This window comes from Diorhabda sublineata, chromosome 5, assembly GCF_026230105.1.
Source record: "Diorhabda sublineata isolate icDioSubl1.1 chromosome 5, icDioSubl1.1, whole genome shotgun sequence".
NCBI classification, from domain to species: Eukaryota; Metazoa; Arthropoda; class Insecta; order Coleoptera; family Chrysomelidae; genus Diorhabda; species Diorhabda sublineata.
In genome coordinates this window covers 33026273-33047332 of record NC_079478.1, presented here as the reverse complement: position 1 = coordinate 33047332, position 21060 = coordinate 33026273, and positions in this window count along the sequence as shown.

The window sequence follows — 21060 nt, the reverse complement described above, 5'->3', positions numbered from 1 at the left end:
GCGTCGAAAAAATACCTGAAATATTTTTCAGACCATAACTTGATAGTATGTTTTTTAAAGTATTGTAGCTTTTATTTGATTGACCAAAGACTCCTTATGCGTATTAATGGGCAATAAACTCCTTAAAACTTGTTGTTTTCCTTTCATTTCATACAAACGGCAGTAAAATTAATTGAAAAATTAAAAAAAAACACAAAATTGACCATATCTCAAAATCCAACAAACATTGCACTAAGACATGTATGGTTAAAAACACTTTAAATGATTTCCTTCATCACCTCCTAAATGCCTACAACGTACCCCTAGAACCCCGTATAAAACGCTTTCGATTATAAGTACATCCCTATATACTTATGGTAAATTAGGTATTTCGTAGATATATATGGCAGAACAACTTTTGCCGGATTAGCTAGTCCAATTATAAATATTTGTTTTTATTTGTCTATCTCAAACCAGCAGCCTTCGTACATACAATTAGATTTAAAAATCATCGTTCGGTGGATGTTGTTCTCAACACGAAAAATATTTTATATTGCGATAAACAGTTTCGTAAACGTTTTCAATCTATGACACCATCAGCACACTTCTTGTATATTGAACTAATGATAAGATAAGACTCGTGCACCTAATTTTCGTCATTTTAAAATTTTATTGCCTCAACCATCTTTAGCAATGTTGATTTTTTTACGTGTTCAAATTTAATCCAAGATAAAGTAATGTGAAAATTCGAGGAAATATTTCTTTGTTTCAAACAATAATCAATATCTTATCAATACAAATGCTACCTAATCTGTTTGTTTTTCACAATGAGTATCAAGTCTTTAATTTTTTTCTTTTACAAAAAAAACGAACATAGATAACATATTTTTCAATGATAACAATATTATATTTAATTATTCTTTTCGAGTTATGAATATCCTATGAAAGTAAATTATTCTCATAGGAAAAATAGAGTTTGTCTTAATTTATATCTACGTATGTGAAATGAATTACTATTTCCCTTTGTCACGCCATCAGGTGTGAACACCTGGACTGATTTCGATAATTATTTTTTTGATGTGTTTGTTATGAAACAAAAAATGAAGAAAATTGCTCGAAAATTTAAGAATACTCAACTACCATTCTGGCCATACGTCCCGTTTTGAACAAGACAGTCCCGTCATTTTAGGCTTTTGGGGTTGTCACGTCGGTTAAAGAAACGTCCCGATTTTCTCCCAGTAATACGAAAATTTAAATTATTTAAGTTTTATGAATTAAATAAAAACTATTACTTGGTATTTTTTGTTACATTTAATACAGATTTAAATTCACTTCTAGAATATTAATAATGAAATCAATCCTCATGTAGATTTAGAAAGAAAAAATGTATGTTCTTCCAATATTAATTACAGAAGACAGTTAAGCGAGGAACAGTCAATATTTCATTAATACGCACGGCACTCATACCAAATTAAGAAATTAAAAATAATGTTTACACCCCGTATAACATTCGGTAAACATCTAACAAACCGTCAGTCCACGTGGACTTATCATCAGCACTTTTTACCAATGAAAACATCGAATCGTAATCATAAACGCTTTTCTATTGGCCGAAGCCGTATGTACACAATATCTTTGAAATACTCCTGCTAAACAGTCTGCGATAAACAGTGGTGTGGCTTGGTGAGAATTATTTAATTCATAAATGTATTTAAATGTAGTGAAAATAAAGACAGTTGTGAATTTAAAATGAAGATTTAGATATACAAACACAGCAAGTATTTATAAAAATAATAAATTCATAAAATGAAGTATCTGCGCCTATGGTAGATCAATAAAGATTGTCGACAAGGGTTTTTATAATCTGCAATTGATATTGGAAAAACTATAACTTTTGGACAGTGGGATGGCGCCAAGGTCATTCTTGTGATGAATTTTACGAAATGCTCGTAAAAAACAAAAGTGTATTGAAAAAAATACGCAATTCCCAGAAGTACTTTCGGAACAAAAAAAAAGAAACTACTGGTATACATGTTGATAGAACAGATTATTTAGTTGAAATGAATTTGTATGATTTAAGGAAAAAGGGGATTTTTTGAAGTTTTGTAAATATCCTGTTCAGTATTTTGTTTCAATAATTTCATAAACATTTTTGTCTAGTTTTAGGTTAGGCCAGTATTGAACAACCCGAAAATATTTTACACTTTTTGATGTTTTAGAGGCTTTCAAATTTAATAGACGGGGAGCTGGCTACAAAAAACAGGGTCGATAAGGTGCGCGCCATTTCAGCTTGTAAACTGGCGGTTCCCACTTAATACATCACCGAACGCCACTTCTTAAGGTCAGCACAGGTCGGATATGAAAATGCCAGCCGGTTTTCCCGGACGAAAAAATTGGCTGAAAAACATCATAACGGGCGCGCGTGAAACCTTTAGTAACGTGGGGTTCAAACCTCAAATAAGAGCGGTGTAATAGCGCAAGAAGTTTTGCAGGCCGGAAAACCCTCGTAAGAAGTGATCGAAAGTGTCGGAAAACTCATCTGAAAAACCTCATAACGGGCGCGCGCGAAACCTTTTGTAACGTGCAGTTTAAGCCTCAAATAAGAGCGGTGTAATAGTGCAAGAAGTTTTGCAGGCCGGAAAACCCTCGTAAGAAGTGATCGAAAGTGTCGGAAAACTCATATGAAAAACCTCATAACGTGCGCGCGCGAAACTTTTTTATTAGGTTTTTTGGGTCTCAACTAAGAGCGGTGTGATAGCGCAAGAAGTTTTGCGGGCCGGAAAGAAAATCTGCGTATATTTGAAATGAAAATTTTTCATATTCGGCTTAATGGAAAATTATTTTTGATGTCTCCATTCAAAATACCTGTTTGAGCTACCCGAAATTAAAAAAAAATCATCAAGATACGATGAAAACTCGCTGAAATATAATCATTTTTTATCGCGCGCCAAACAGGTATTTTGAATGGAGACATCAAAAATAATTTTCCATTAAGCCGAATATGAAAAATTTTCATTTCAAATATTCGCCGATTTTCTTCAATTTTTTTCGGGGGTTTTCCGGCCCGCAAAACTTCTTGCGCTATCACACCGCTCTTAGTTGAGACCCAAAAAACCTAATAAAAAAGTTTCGCGCGCGCACGTTATGAGGATTTTCATATGAGTTTTCCGACACTTTCGATCACTTCTTACGAGGGTTTTCCGGCTTGCAAAACTTCTTGCGCTATTACACCGCTCTTATTTGAGGTTTGAACCCCACGTTACTAAAGGTTTCACGCGCGCCCGTTGTGAGGTTTTTCAGCCAATTTTTTCGTCCGGGAAAACCGGCTGGCATTTTCATATCCGACCTGTGCTGACCTTAAGAAGTGGCGTTCGGTGATGTATTAAGTGGGAACCGCCAGTTTACAAGCTGAAATGGCGCGCACCTTATCGACCCTGTTTTTTGTAGCCAGCTCTGGGACTATAAATGCAAAATAAATGTTGGAATTTCCGCCACATTCGAATTCTTTCCTGACCCTACATCTCAACCGCAAAAATAATCTGACTGACCCGTTTTTGAACAAAGTTTTTATGCCATCCTAATTCTAATCTAAACTTAACGATTTGTCATTTTATTTGATATTTGTCACTTTACTGAAGCTAAGATCGAACTCATCGAGAAGGTTTTCCCAAAAATTGCCAAAATCACCGAGATCATTCATAGTTTATATTGTCTGCAAAAAAAAGTTGATCTCAACGAAATGAATTTTCAGATTAAAAATAAGATAGCTGGCTAATCACTGACATATAAATCGATTGATTCCGTTACTAATCAAGATGAAGCTATCAACTATCTAACGAATATTTTGAATTTGGAACTGCCTGCATTACCACCTCATAATCTGCAATTAAAAATTGGTAGATAGGTACAAATTTTTTATATTCGGGTTAAAACGTTCTTTGCCGTCTTCCGATTCCCAGTTTCCATTTTTCTCGATCTTCCCAAAGATCTTCTTTCAATCCTATCTCTCTAATATCCTTCTCGATACCTTCTCTCCAACTTAATCTTGGTCTTCCTCCCTTTCTTCTTCCTTGTGGTGCCCAATTTAAAATTTGTTTAGGTATGCGGTCTTCAGGTATTCTTTGGACATGTCCGTACCATCTTAACTGATTCACCCTAATGTCTTCCGTAATCGTGTGTTGCACCTTCATGATCTCCCTGATTCTGTCGTTTCTTATTTTTTCCAGTCTTGATATTCCTGCCACGCATCTCCAATAATCCATTTCTGTGGCTTCAAGCATTTTGACTGTTTTTTCTTTTAGAGGCCAGACTTTGCTACTATATGTTGTTATACTTTTTATTATGCTATTGTATATTCGATGTTTGTTTTCCTTGGATATTTGTTTGTCCCACAATATACTATTTAGTTGTCTTATTGCTTGTCTTCCTTGGTTATTTCTTTGTGCTATTGCTTCATCTAATCTTCCATCATTAGTGATGATCATGCCTAGGTATTTGTATTTTGTACAATGATTTATTTTTTGTTGTGTTTCTTCAAGTATTAAATTTTGTTGTTCTCCTCCAATACACATATATTCCGTTTTACTAAAAGTTACTTCTAGACCCCATTTCCTGTATTCCTCTACTATTCCTCTAGAGGAAGAGATAGGTACAAAAATATGAGAAATGAGAGAGAAATCATAGAACAAGGATTAAAACTTGAAAAAAACTCATTTTTATTGAAAATCTAATAAAAATATGATGTTAGGACTAAAATTTAAATCATTAATGCTTCCATTTTACGTCATCCTCGTACCCAATCAAATCTTTTGGTCTGAACCACAAATGCCTTTCTCATCACACACTTTACTCTTTTAATCCTCGACTTCCAATAAACGTAGACGTGTTTATAAAACTATATTATTACCAACCACGCCATAGTAAGCAAAAGAACCTTACTGGATAACGAAATAATTCAAAATCAAGAACACCAGTATGCTTTTTACATCGCTGCGTAGGTACAGATGGAATGCAAGATGCGAAAACTGCATTAATGTCAACCTCATCTTCTCGTGATGCATTTAACAAGGGGGAACTCTTGTGCCCTGAAGCAGGGAAACCGGCTCTTGAAGACGACCAACAGAAGGATAAGGAAAAAAAAGACAAGACACCTCAATAAAGATTCCTAAGTCCTATTAAATCACTTAATGGCAATGCATCGAAAAGGCAAGATTCACCTTTAACCGAATGAGTGCCTTCTTCAAGAATCTCTCTTGAAATAAAAATAAAAATTCTGAATTTTAAGGAATTGAGCTCTGGACCTTGAAAGAAGCAAATTCTCAAGATCCCCTAGACCGCCAAGGTAACAAATGAAGAATTCCTCAGAAGAATGCAAAACAGAAGGAGAAATAAATTTCCATCAATCGAACAGAAAATCTAGAATCAATAATATTCTATACGCATGACGCAAATTTAGTAAAATTATCATTTATTCAAAATATTAAATTAAACTACTGTTTGCTTCTAGCATTAATTTGTATAAAATGGATATGTCATAATCAACACGCTATTATTAATTAGGTTATATTAAATTGATGTTTAAATTGGATACCTACATCTCTATGTCCTCCGCGTTCTACTTTTAAAATAAAACATTTAACACATGGTCTTCATAATCAGAATTACACCGTCATGTTGTTGATATACGACTTGTTAATCCACAAAATGATAGATAATTAAAATAAAAATTTGAAGTTGTCATTAAATAAATAATTTTCCATTATAATTGGTTTGAACCACTGAAATATTGATTCGAAGCACTCAACTATGCCAGTTATGATTATCCTGTATCCTTTGTTGTGTTTGTGCTATCTTATATCTGTGATGATAATAGTTGCTTTCCAATTTATTAAGCCTAAAGCCTATGGGCTCGACTCTAGCCAGCTTAGCACACAAGAATAAATTGGAAAACTTCGAAAAAAAATACAGTCGATTAATTATATAAAAAATACGAATACCATAGAAGTACTTCTTTGTAACTACGAGGAAGGTCCTAAAAGTACCTGGCCTGACCTAAAGATGGCGGAAGTTGCTTGAAAAATACCACAGTCTATACAGCATATGTTTCAAGTTTGAAGACATTACGTTGTTTAGTATTTGTTTGGCAGCCATCCATGGTGAACTTTTTCATTGAATTCGTGAACATGGAAAAAATTGATCATCGTTTATTTGAAAGACCTTAATCCAACCAATATAAAAGCTGAACTAGATTCTACTCTGGGTGAGACTCGTCCTTCGTTATTAACTAAAATATTGGATACCTGTGAAGACCAGCATCGCAGAGGTGGATTTACTGAGGTAACGACTCCAGAAATGCTTCAGAAAATCCACTAGTCGGTACTGGATGATCGCCGACTGAAAGTGCGCGAGCTAACATTTCAAAAAGTGCGGTACATCGCTTATTAACTGAAATCTTGGACATGAGAAAACTGTGCGCAAGATGGGTGCCACGTTTACTCACAATGGAACAAAAACAGCATCTTTAACATGCTCCAATCAAAGAAGTAAAGCCGATTTTTGCGACGTTTCATAACCATAGATGAAACGTGGGTCCATCACTGCACACCCGAAACAAAATAACAATCAAAACAATAGAATGAAAAGGTAGAACCGGTTCTAAAGAAGGCAAAGATCGTGCCATCTACAGGCAAGGCTATGGCGTCGGTTTTTTGGGATGCGCGTTGGATAATTTTCATTAACTATCATGACAAATAAAAAACTATCAACGGCGCGTATTATGCGAACTTATTACAACGTTGAATAAAGACAATAAGACAAAACACAAAACAAGCAAAAACGGCTGCTATTGGCTAAGAAGAAAGTGTTGTTTCATCAAGACGTTACATCCATTATTGCAGTGACCAAAATTAATGAATTAAAGTTTGAATAGCTCCTAATGCACCCTATTTGCGAGATTTAGCTCCCTCGGATTATTTTCTGTTCCTAGACTTGAAAAATGATTCGGTGGTCAAAGATTTTTGCAGAATAATGCAGCAAAGATTGATTTGAGTAGCCCGATGTTGATTCTATTTCAAAAACACGAATGTACAGTTTGGTAAATACTGGAGTGAATGTCGAGAAACGTACGAGAGGCACGAAGTTAAAATGAGAAAGAGGGTTATATGCGCTCGGTAAATTAGTACGACAAATAATTAAAGTACTAAATTCTGTATTCCAGAATAAAGTATATATTAAGTAACATTTTTTAATTATTCAGCCTGTTTTGGAGTGTTGGAGTAGAAAATGATGAAGATTCCCCATTTTCCATTTGCCTCATCTCCCATATTTGAAATCGTATGCACACTGACACCTGTGGCAATAGCAACACGTTCTTGAACTTATTGAATGTCCTTTATAGGTTTATTATCTGACGCATACTGGCGCATAAAATAAATTCTATTCACCAAAATTTTTCGTATACCTGCTGGAAGGACCGTACTAATCCCTACTACCATAATCCAGTAACGCGCAATGACGGACGTGGCTATTTCACATTCATTCACAGACGTGACTGTGTTTGACGCACAGATATTAAAAACTGCAATTTGAAACATTCGTTTGAAGTTTCGCGCACTATATGTTCGATTGGCTGCGCAAATTATGCAATTGAAAAGCAACTATTGAAGATGGATCAGCTTAAGCTTGAGCAAAATAATTGACATTGTAGCAAGCTTCATGTAAAGAAGTTTAGGATATAAAATATAGAACAAAATACAAAAATGGATGACCGATGAAATCCTACACAAATTCAAAAAAGATAACATTTATAAAAACATTCAAAGACTCATAAGATCAAAAATAAGAATAGCGAAAAACGAATGGCTCAAACGAGAATATTCAGAAATAGAACAACCAGAAAATCAACACGATGATTTCAATCTGCATAAAATAGACAGCAAGCATATATAGAAAAAAAAACAACAACAATAATAATAATCAGATAGTACTAGACAGCAAAGAAAAGAATAATGTTTAGGAAAAACAGAAGAACTATTTAACGACGATAGACCCTCAAGCCACATCAATATATCATTAACCTGCCCACAAATAACTAAAAACGAGATTTAAAAAGCAATATATGGATAGAATCCCTTCAGAAATGCTTGAACTTTTAAATGAAAGGCGCATAACAGCACTGATCTTATGATGAAAAGAGTGAAGGAAAGGCGATAGATAGCAGATGATAAACGAATATGAAGGCTACTGGTAAATATAGAAGATAGTCATAACGACAATAACTAACAGAGAAGTGAAGAAATGACTGGACAAAATGGTAATGGAGAGAGACATTTGAAAGACTATGAGGTAAAAGGCGAAAAGACAGACTAAAAAAGAAATGGTAGGAGGAAGTCTCAATGAATTTTAAGGCAAAAAGATTGACTAAGTGTATAAATATAGCTGGCGATAGTCGAAGATGAAGCTTACTGGTGAAACTTATTGAAAAAAATGGAGAAATTGCAATTTTTATTTAGGCTTTCAGTACCATATCCCAAGATTCATCACTGGAGAAACATACCAGTAGAGTCGTAGAGGTAAAAAGCTGAAAGACAGACCGAAAAAGGAATGGCTAGAGACAGTCACAACTGAGGTTAAGAAGAAAAAAGTAAAGGAAATGAGACAGATACCTGACTATAGACGAAGATGGCTATTGGTAAATTTAGAAGATAGATCATAGAGAAGAATAACATATAAAAGAAAATCCACCAAATAAAGCACAAAAATGAAATGCAAGCAGAATCATTGTGGAGAGGCGTGTCAAGAGTTATTTTGAAAACAAAAAAGGGAGAAGACGAAAGAACAGACTGAAAAAGAAATGGTAAAAGGCAATCACAACGAATTTGAAGTAATAATAAAGAAGGAATGAAGAGATACAGCTCATGAAAGTCGAAGATGGAGGCTATTAGTGAAACTTATTGGAGAAAATAGAAAGTAATTTTAGATTCCTCACTGGAGAAACATGCCAGTAGAGTCATTTTTTGAAAACAGAAGAGGTAAAAAGCGAAAGGACATACCAAAAAAAGAATGATTAGAGACAGTCACAACTGAGCTGAAGAAGAAAAAAGTAAAGGAAAGGAAATAGATACCTGACGATAGACGAAGATAGCTATTGGTAAATTTAGAAGATAGATCATAGAGAAGAATGACATATAAAAGAAAATTCACCAAATAAAGCACAAAAATGCAATACAAGCAGAATCATAATGGAAAGACATGTCAAGAGTTATTTTGAAAGCAAAAAAGGTAGAAGACGGAAGAACAGATTGAAAAAGAAACGGTAAAAGGCAATCACAACGAATTTGAAGTAATAAAGGAGAAGAAACGAAGAGATACAGCTCATGAAAGTCGACGGAAATTGGTTAAACTTATAGGAGAAAATAGACAGACATTGCAATTTTTATTTAGGCAGGGATTATTTTTGGTATATAGTATAGCGTTCCATCCTTGTTCATCAAGTAAACAATTTTTATAAACACATTTGGAACGCTTTAGGGGTGGTATCTTAGAAAGCGATAGACTGAAGAAGTTAAATTAAAGACTTATCAATATCATATGGGCAATCAACGACTTTTGTCGTATGAATTTAAAACTACCCTTCATATTATGAAATAGATCGCCTAATTTATTCAATTCACCCGACCTGATTTATATTTATCAAATTAAATTCAGCTGATTATTATTGTTGAGCGACAATTAATCTTGACTAGAATCAACTAAAGAATTCTCGTGGTATATTTGTAGTGAACTTACAGGATGTGGAATGAGGAAACCCTTGTCTGACCACATATCCGCTGAAACATAAATTTATCAACCAACACACATAAAGAAATTAGTAAATACGTGAAAGAATATTTTCAACGACGAAAAAAAATAATAACAAAAGGGAATAACCGATTACAAAATATACGATAACGCGAAAAGTTTGTAAGGAAACTCAAAACATTATTATTGATTTTAGAAAACGATTTCTTGTCATCAAAAGTAATGGTTATTTCCTTTATAATTGGCCGTTGACCTCAGCTTTTCTATACATTGTTTCTCTTCAAACTATTAGAATATTTCATCACTTAAGATTTTGTCATCATGTAAAAAATTCGAATTCAATCACCCGTGGCAATAGATGTTAATCTAATCGAAGCCATTTTACATTTGAAACATCATTTGGGGACCATGCAACAAAAAATGAAAATGACAATATGTTAATCGAAATCTGTACACACAACGAGCTTTGAATAAACAATGCCTAGTTCGAATATAAATAATAACATAAAAAAATACACATTCAAGATGTAAACATTCGATCAATGATGCAGGAAGTTCCGCATAATAACCAACACAGTAAAGGAAAGCCCAAAATTGAACAATTGTGGGCAATTTATCTCTATTCAATGTCTGAAAATAATTTCTTTGCAAGCCTTGAACTTAAAAGAACCAGGTTTGGTACACTATATGAGCCAAAGAATCGATTAGATGTAAATACAAAATAAGTTAGGTTAGGTTAGCTTAGTACAGGCAACATAGATCTATATGGGTCGTAGTTGTTCATTAGGATACCTAAGACCTATTGTGAGAACATAATACAACCAAAAATGATGTTCAGTTACCTGGTAATAGCAATACTAAGAGAGAGAGAACAAATAGAATGTAAAAGCTAAAACAATTAGAAGAGCGAGGTTTAAAGATAGAATGAGAAGAACCAGTAATTCAAGATATGATGAGGTGGGTTAAAGAATGTAAATGAGGTTGAAGATTCATCTCTAAAGAATACCAGGGAACATATAAGGAAAATGGACAGAAAATCTGAAAACGAACACACGAAGACCACTAAGCAAATCACCAAAAAGATTGTATGAGACCTGGACTTAAATTGAATTGATCAGGACATGGTTATATCAGAGAAAAATAAAAATTAATTTAAAAATACTATTGAAAAATGTATTGCTATCAATAGCGAGAAAGTATACTAAATATCATGTCTACGCAGAGTAAATTATATAAAGGCAGAGACTATTTGAAAGAAGATAATTTGGACAGGGAAGTCAAAAATAAGGGTCCTACTTTCACTTCATAACTTTGAAATATCCTGAAAAACGTATAGAACCAAATAGACGACGATTATTTGTCAAAATTGTTACAGAGAATGACAAAATTGTACCCCGAAATAATAAAAGTAAAAGGGGACTATACTGACGAATCAAAATTTTAATTAGGTACCAATTACAGACCGTACTTTTATTATTATTATATTATTATCAATATATGTCTATAAATGCATCTAAATGTTCTTGATTTAAGGTCTCTTCTGTTTTAAAGTTAGTTTTTTTCATAAATTTTAGAAGATGAAATTTGACGTATCTTTATCAAAATATCATATTGACACTGACAATTTGCAAATTTATATTAATCAATAAATCACCTACATCAGAAACATCAAAATAAGAATGAAATCAAAATAGAAAACGTTCTAATGAATTAATTTTTCCTTAGTCCTTACATCTTAAATATGTTGCAGTACTTAATCAAACAAATTATTTGTAGTTTTATTAGAATTAAAAAAAAATGTTACTGAAATTTTTTAGATCTTTTTTATCATTCATAGGTTTTTCATTTTTATTTCCAAAAAGTCTCTTTTTCGAATATTAGATTCCGTTCCAAGATTTTTGAATTCTTGTAATTGAATTTTTTTTTTTGATATTTCATGGTTTGTTAACACAATTTTATTTTTTTATCTTATTGATGTCCTCTTAGTCTTTTTTCTAAATACTGAGATGTCTGCCCTATGTAGACAGCACTTGATATATAATATTGGTGTTTTAGATTTTAATTTAGTGAAATATTTGGATAACGTATTATGTCCTGACTTATACTAATCATATTTATTGAAATAATTCGATAATTGTTGGGAAAGTCCTTGTACATATGGTATGGGAAAATGTTTTAAATTTTGATGTTTCATTTCTATTTTGTCTTTTAAAAAATGATGAACAACATATTCAAGAAAAGGATAAACAGACACTACAATAAATTAAAAGACAGAAAATAAACGAAACATCAAAACATTTTTCCTTACTTATCAAAAGTTGTAAGAAATAAGAAATTAAAGAAATATATATGTATATATAGATATCAAAATCGTTCGTGATGGTTTTTCAACTGTATCGCTCACAAACTTTAGAGTGGGCAAAAACTTTTTACCAGTAGTGTAAGTACACTTGAGGAATTTGGACAATATGATTGATTTATTTCTCTGTTCTCTGTTAGTCCGGTCAAATAAAAGTGAAGCTACATAAATTCCCATCAAGTTGAAAATCAGTAAAATCGTTTAAAATATAGTTAAAAATAAAAGTTCCCCATCATTCCCGTGTATGGAAAAGATTTTATTTAAGCTCAAAGATCAAAAAATGGGATTTTCAACAAAACGGTAAGTTTTATAATAAAAATACCTTAGACAAAAATTGTACACCATAAAATTGTCTACAAAAAACGTCTGAATACTTTTTCTCCTACGAGCCACCGTTTCTGAGATATAACGATTCAAAAAGTTCTAATCGTCATAATATATATGAGTACGCCACGTATGTACAACTTTAAGAGTTGGAAAATATTTTTCTATCGGTCATTGTAACTAACTCTTAAAATATAAATTACACGTAAGTTATAACTATAAGAATATCAGGCAATATGAAGCCCAGTCCCTTAATCAGGGCCGGATTAAGTGACTTTTGGGGGTCATAGTCCCTGGCCCAAGGTCCAAGAGCCGAGCCCCATCATTTGAAAAACATTCTTTATTTTTCGATGTGTTGATACACAAATCTAACGTATTGATTTTATTTTTTTAATTATTCCGTGTTTCCGAATTCCTTAAGGGGGAACGGTCATTATTTTAGCCCCGGGCCTTATAAATCTTAATCTGGCACTGCCCTTAATTTATACTCCATTGTCACCATGAGACAACATGTCTCCTGTTCCATTGTGTGGAACAGGAGACCGCAATAAGTCCTCCTCAGTGAATCAACTTTTTGCTTTAAAAAAACTATGCTCCTTTTGTGGCCAGGAATTGAATGGAGAGTATGGAGAAGAGAAAATTGTCAGATTTTTGTCGTCGAATGAGCAAAGTAAGGAAACTTCAATGCTGGAAGTAGCTCGGACTCGTGACGACGCTCGACTCGATTTTAATATGATTTAGTTGCTGTTGAAGCTAAATATCATCATTATTGATATTCTTCTTTCTTGAAACCTTCGACTGGAGCTAAAATTTTTTGTCGTCGTAAAGACGAAGATACGAATCGAGCAATGGGGGAAATATTTACTTACATTGAAAATAGCGATGATTGTCTTAGCAAAAATACGACTTTAGATAACAGAACGATTAAGCTACAACTAAAACTGAAGTAGGGTTATAAACAAAAAAGTTAGACAGTTTTGTTACCTGGTATGTACACCTTGTCAAGGACGGTCATGTTGAAGAAGAAAAACAGAAGAAGAACAAGAAGAAGAATATGAAATGTACGACTCGGACGATTAAATTACACAACTTTTTTAAATTTAAATCCCTTTCATCTTTTTAATATCTGATATTTTCCATTATTTTGCAATAGTTTCAAATTGAATATGATCATATCAGACCCATAGAATGGGCCTACTGGGAAAACCACGTTTCAAGTGCTAAGTACATTACCTCATAGATGGCGTGGAAGATTGTGCATATTACAACTTTACGAAACATTATATCTCAGAAACAGTGACTCATAGGAAAAAAAGCATGAATACATTTTTTGTAGATAATTTTATGATCTACAATTTTTGTCTGAGGTATTTTTATGATTAAACTTTCTGTTTGGCTGAAAATCGCGAAAAACTCATCTTTTTGACCTTTAACATCCAATAAAAATTCACAGGAGTTATGGGGTACTTTCAAATTTTATTTTATAGCTTAATTAAACTTAGAAACCAAATTTAAAAAATTATAGTTCCAAATTTTCCATTAAAAATTGTTCCACGACGTTTTTCTTGTTTTTTATTACAGAGCTCGTTGCCGTTTTCAAGAAAGTCGTTTCATACATTGTGTAAACAAACGTTATCAAATATTATTTTAGTTTATCGAAGTACAAACCTACCTTTTTATGTGCGTTAACTAGGTTACCGATACGGTATTGAAGAACTAAGCAGTTTAATTCGTCTAAGAATATAATATTCTCCTTGAACTAAAACGATACCGAATTGTTTACAGATAAGCATATATACAGAGCGCGGATGAATAATAGAACTTATTCATTATTTTATTGTATAGATAAAAATCATATACTGGGTTGATTTTTATTTTAAATGACGAGTTCTAATACTTGAGAACTGCACCCGTGATGATTCAAAATTCGTTTCCTTCAGCTCATTCAGTAAGCTTAATTCTTTAAGAAATGATGGACATTTTACTTCAATCAGGAAAATCAAGGTCACAATTCCATTTTATATAAATCGGATGTCGTCATAAGAACATATAGTTCCAAGATGACATCACAACACTATTTATTAGTCCGGTCAATTTGGATATTCGAAGTTACAAAAATTCCCATCAAGCTGAAAATTAGTAGAATTGTTTGAAATATAATTAAAAATAAAATTTGAAAGTTTCCCATCATTCCTGTGTATGGAAATAATTTTATTCAAGGTCAAAGGTGAAAAAAATTAGTTTTTTACGATTTGAAACAAAACGGTAAGTTTTATCATTTAAATACTTCGGACAAAAATTGTAGATTATAAAATTATCTACAAAAAATGTATTCATACTTTTTTTTCTACGAGTCACTGTTTCTGAGATATAATGAGTCAAAAAACTATAGAAGTTGTGATCGTCGTAATATGCACATTTTTCCACGCCATCTATGAGGTAGTGTACGTAGCGCGTTTTTTGACGTGGTTTCCCCAGTAGGTCTATTCCACCGATCTATTGCGATCATCATCATCATTTAAAATTATTACAAAATAATTGATATTAGCAGAAATTGATAAGATAAAGGGGATTTAAATTAAAAAAAAAGCTATGTAATGTATTATTGACCAACTCCCTACCCCTCTCTCCAACATATCTTGTATGGTTTGAGTCATATCTTACCAGCAGAAGTAAGTTTGTAAGGGTTCATACAACGATGTCTTCTTGCAAGCCAATACAATGTGGAGAGCCCCAAGGCTCAATACTAGGCCCTAAATCATGGTGCGATTTTAATCTTCTATGTCTCAACGTTTCTAAAACTGAAGTTTTATCATATAAAAATACATTGCTGCCTTTTTTATTAAATAACTCCACAATTGACGTCGTTAAATCTTTAAAATTCTTAGGGCTTGTTGTGGACAATTCCTTAAAATGGGAGTTACATATTGTTGACTTATCTAAAAAATTAAGTTCCTCCTGTTTTGCGTTGAAATCAGTTTCCATAGAACTGAACTTATCCATCTCCTCAACAGTCTATTGTGTCCTCATTGAGTCGCATCTCTGATATGCCCTTCCCTTCTGGGGTACGTTGGTGCGACTCAATTTGAGCGAATCTCCAAACTACAGAAGAAAGCTGTTAGATATTTACTCGGACTAAACAACAGGGCTCACTGCAGAGAATTCCTTAAAATATTCGAAATTCCAACTCTTCCTAATTTATTCTTCTTTGAATCCGTTTGCCTAATTCGTAAACACGGTTCTCCAATTTCAGAAATGACGTTGCACCTCTATCCACTTATCCACGGCCTTTACCTACCTACTCCACGTTCAGAATTAGTTAAGGGCTCAATATTTTACAATACAAAACAATGCACAATCACTTGCCAATTGAAATCAAATCGATATCATCTTTTCCCGCAATCCGCAATAATTTGAGGGCATATTTACTGGAAAGTGTCTTGTACTCTGTAAACGATGCACGAGTATCTAAAGACGGAACTTCTTGGTCAAAGGTACCGTTTAAGGGTGTAGTAAAGAGAAGGCAATCAGATATTGTAAGAAAACTTCGTGGCTGACACGTATTAGTTCTAAAGTCGCCAGTGTAAAAGATGCTAAATTTTTTTACATTTCAATTTTTTCTGCTAAATTATCAACCAATATACCTGCCCACTCATTAACACAAAAAGTTGAAGGCTAACTAAATTTTTATAAGTTCAATTTTTTCCTTATGTAAGTAACACGTTGTTCGACAGTTTGCAGTTCAATTAGAAATGTTTGGATTGTGTTTTAATACCTCCTCTAAGTAGTTTCAATAAATAATTACAATTTATGATAATTTTCTTCATAATGTCTCTTTATGACGAACGATTTCCTTGGCATATACAACGCTCTAAAAATCTACATATCTCCCAAACTATAAATTTTATCCGAGTATCTTTTTGTTAAAAAGTCGATTGAAAACTAATTTCTGCTATCTTGTTGTCCCTGTGAATGTTACTAATTGTTAACCATTGGGCATGTGCCGCCCCTGGCCTTCAGATAGTAATGTACAATTATTTATTCCGTCAAATACACTATATGAACATACATAATGATCCATTAAAAATTTATAATGTTCAAATGTATAATTTAGAAAATATACTTAAAGTTCTGATTTCGCAACTTTAAAGGTCTATAACTCAAAAACGAGGGGTCGCATGATAATTTTATTATATCACAGTATTATTTTCACGTCATCTACTCACGCAAAGGTAAAAATCTGTACACCACTGACCCTTACGAATATAAATCAAAATATTTCGCGCAGATATACCGTATTTTTTAGTATATAAATGTTACGTTGACATATATCTCTACAAAATCTAAAAATAACCTTTCGTTGTCTATTGTTCATGATCAGCTGAAATATCCTTATCCAAATCCAAGTTTATTTGAAGATACTCAATAAAAAACGAATAAAACGCCTTCATTTAGCGTTACATTTTCATACTTCGTCGATTCGTCGCTACTCGATTCCCCCACAACCTTACTGATAAGAATATTATTATCATTAAGCCACGTTAAAGAAGTATCCGACAAAGACGAAAACAATAAAATCCTAACGAAAATAGATGATAAAATGTACATAATAACTACGTCATACCTATTGTTTGGTATATTATTACAATGTCTAATTAAAAAGTTAACATATGAAAAACGAAATAAATATGAATAAATAAGAATTAAGCTCGATAATTAAAGTACACGTAGACGTTCAGGAGCTACACATACAGGGTGTTACAAAAAAAGTGACCGTATCTAGGATACATAGAAAACTGGTTAATTATTGAGGTTTGGACTGAAGTCCCGAAATCAGATATCCACCGATTGGCTTCAAATTTTCACCAGATATTCTATCACACACTAGATAATTGCACCTAAAAGGATTCTTGACGCCTCGCAAGGAAACCTAACCTAACCTAACCACTTATTTTAGGCTATTTAGGTGTCTATACACAAAAAACTTCTTTCATCCAGCACGTCATATTCCTTCTATGCTTTCTGCAATATCTTTATTAGGTAAAAATTCTTTTTGTGTGGAAATAAATCTAAATATAAGCACAAAATATCGGTTGCTGAAAATAGTGATTAAGTTAGGTTGGAAATTTTTTTTTCATCCCTTTTTTGCGAGACACCAAGATTCCTTAATAGTTATCGACGATCGTAATTGATAAATCTTCGACTCGCAATTAAATTGAAACGAATGCATTAAGGTTCTTGTCGTCAAATTTCAGAATGGAGTAAACCTATTAAAAGTTGACTGGAGCTTACAGAACATCTCCCATCGAAAATTTACAAGTAGAACTAGGAGAGTCATCATTAGCTAAAAGAAGACAAATACCTAACATTGTCATATCCCAGAACTGTAACGAGCAACCTGAACATCCAAACTACAATAGCACAGTTGCAAACAGATATCAACAGCACGTTGTAATTCAGGAGAGGAGTCGACTATCCCTTTTATCAGAGAGTTTTTATCTGAATATATCACACAACTATATATATATATATAGTTTCCTCCCATTCTGCAATCAAATATCGATATACCTTCCCCGTGGCTGATTAAAACTCCGGGCATTGACACAAGATATCTTTAACAAGGCAAAAACGCCACCCTAGAACTTTCACTCGAACCTCTCCATATATTCTAACTTTCATAAAATATACACTGATGCATCCAAAATCCCCAATGGAGTTATAATTTCTCATAAACCTCCATTGAAATATAAATTACCTCACGTAAGTGCTATTCTGCAAGCTTTGGTCGAAATTCAATCATTAAACCTACAAAAAATCCTCTTGAACTACAAATCAAGAAATAATTGCGTCTAATACAAAACAACTTAGATGTCAGATTTTTGTAGGTGCCCTCTCATCAAGGAATACAAGAAAATGAAGATGTTGACAAACACGCAAAAGACGCTACGGTTTACAATGCAAATTAATCTTCATTGGCAATCTAAGTGGCAAAGATCATTTTAAAAACTAAAACAAATAAAGGAAAGTGTTGGATGGCGGATACAGTAGACAAAGGTGTGTTAAAACAACGCCAGACTGACTTTTGATATAGACCTGAACCTCCTCATACCAACGAGAGAGGACTGGGGGGAGAGCCCAGGAACAGTAAGTAACTCGATCTTCACGGACGCGTCCGTAAAGGGAGCGAGAGTATACTCTGAAGTTCTGGGAATAAGAGAATCCTTGAGGATTAGAAATGGCTGCAGCATACTGCAGGTCGAGCTGCGGGCAATAGAACGAGCCGCGGAACTAATCCGATGCAGAGATTAAACGGTGCGTGACATCACAATCTACACGGATAGCCAAGCGGCTCTGAGATCACTATCGTCTCCGGCAGTGAGATCTAGGTCAGTGAGCTGTCGCAAAGCCCTGTCATGGATTCGTGGCCGAAAGGTTAGACTCTAGATTCAGCAATGTAGAAGGGAATCAAATGGCAGACAAACTAGCCAAATTGGGAACGACCAGGAGCGGGGACGAAGTGGTGGGCTTGCCACTACCACCGATCAAATTACTGAGAGATACGATAGATAGAACATTAGAGGGAGAGCTCGGTAATAGAGGGAGTAATAGAGATGACTGTGTCATCTCACGCTCCTTGTTGCCGGTGCTACAGAAGAGGAAGAAAACAGAACTGCTAGGCTAAGTGAAAGCCTCGATCCGAAGGATCGTAGCAGTGATTACCGGTCACTGCACAGTAGGCTCTAGACTCAGAAAAATGGGTACCAGAGCCGACGATCTCTGTGCAGAATGCAGTGAAGAGGAAGAGACAATAGAACACCTAATGTGTCACTGCACAGCATTGGCATCGAAACGACTACAATGCATGGGGAGTGAAACATTAGAATGGAAGAAGCAGCGGAGCTGGGTGTTAAGGACCTGAATCGCTTCATTGCAAACTGGAAAAGCTTGGGAAGGGGGTAGGGACCTAGCAACGGAAGAGATAGAGAAGGGGAGTGAAATGGTGCTGACTGAAAAGCCAGCAAGGGTATCACAATGGGCCTAAGGCCTCCGAGTGGATCTTGGCTTAAAAGTGGAAATCACCATGCTAACCTAACCTAAAGGAAAGTGTTGAACAATGCCCGCTAATATGCAGTAATCGCCCAAAACAAGTAATAGTAACTATGTTAAGAATAGGTCGCACTAAAATTTACGCGAGAACTTACTGTAAGAAATATACATTTTGGCCTCTTTTATACACGCGTTATTTGTCGCTGGTCGGGGGGCGACAAAACATGCGACTTTTCTAAAAGCACGTCGCGACAGGCGTTTCAAAAGTACATTTATTTCAATGCTTTTATGCAGCGCGTTTATTATCGTTTGTGGTTGTCATTTTGAACAGTCAGTTCGCAGAGTTGTGTTGATGTGTGAAGAAATACCATGGACAATCTGGACGTTGAATTTTTTATTGACGCAATAAAAGAAAAAACACGTTTGTGGGATTCATCATCTGAAGATTACAAAAACAGGCAATTGAAAAGAGATTTGCGGAAGGAAATTATTATTCCCGAATTCAGTAAAAAAACTGAAAAAGAAAAGCAGGAAATTGGTAAGCATTGGTAAGGTTTGTTTTGTCACAACGTATTCTATATCTATTCATTTATCAGCAGTATCATCTACAGTATTCTACAGTATTACCCGGGCCGTCACGTACATTATGTTTTGCAGTACCACCTGGGTCCTCACACACATCATGTCCCTCAGTATCACCGGAGCTCACATTTTCTTCGTTCAATAGTAGTCGCAGTACTCGCAGTTACAGTAATGCTGGAGAGAGTGTGGCCATACCAGAAAAGTATCCGATAGAATCAGAGGATTTTATTATGTTCGAAGCCGAATCGTTATTATCATTTATATAAACAAATGTGTATCTACACTATTATAATACTTATTTTCTCAATAATGGTCTTTTGTTTGTACTTACACATTTGTAATGAAAGTGCTTTTTAACTTTTCATCAAATAAGCTTGTCACACACGGTAATAATTGGAGAATTTCTCCCTGTCGGATCTTAATTCTGCATGAAGTGTATAATATGCGCCCCTGAGAAGTCCTCCCTAATTGGTTGCATTTCCCAACGTCTCTATCATATTTTTTTAAAGAAATTTTTATATATTAAATACGTAAAAACACACTGATCCATTTTTGATAACTGCCAGTGTGTGGTCCACTTGCAACAGTTGACACTGATCAAATTTGAAAGCGTCACGCGACAAGAAACGCTTGTATATTGTTTCATAAAGATAAAGGCTATTGAAGAAAAAAATTTTATATGCATTTTTTATGATTTTGCCAAAACTACTGGCAACATCGTAATGTAATTTGATGCGAATATGTATTTGAAGATAGTACATCCCATGAATAAAACTGGTTACCGTTTTCGGAATATTTTTTTTAATACTTTGAAATGTTAGACCTGTATAATTTTGTTAATTATACAAAATACAATACAATAATACAACGAATTACACCAGGGCAGAGAATTTTCTCCAATTTATAAAAATATCAAGTTACACAAAAGTAATTCTACACATTACATTATCATTATGTGTTTACGTTTTAAG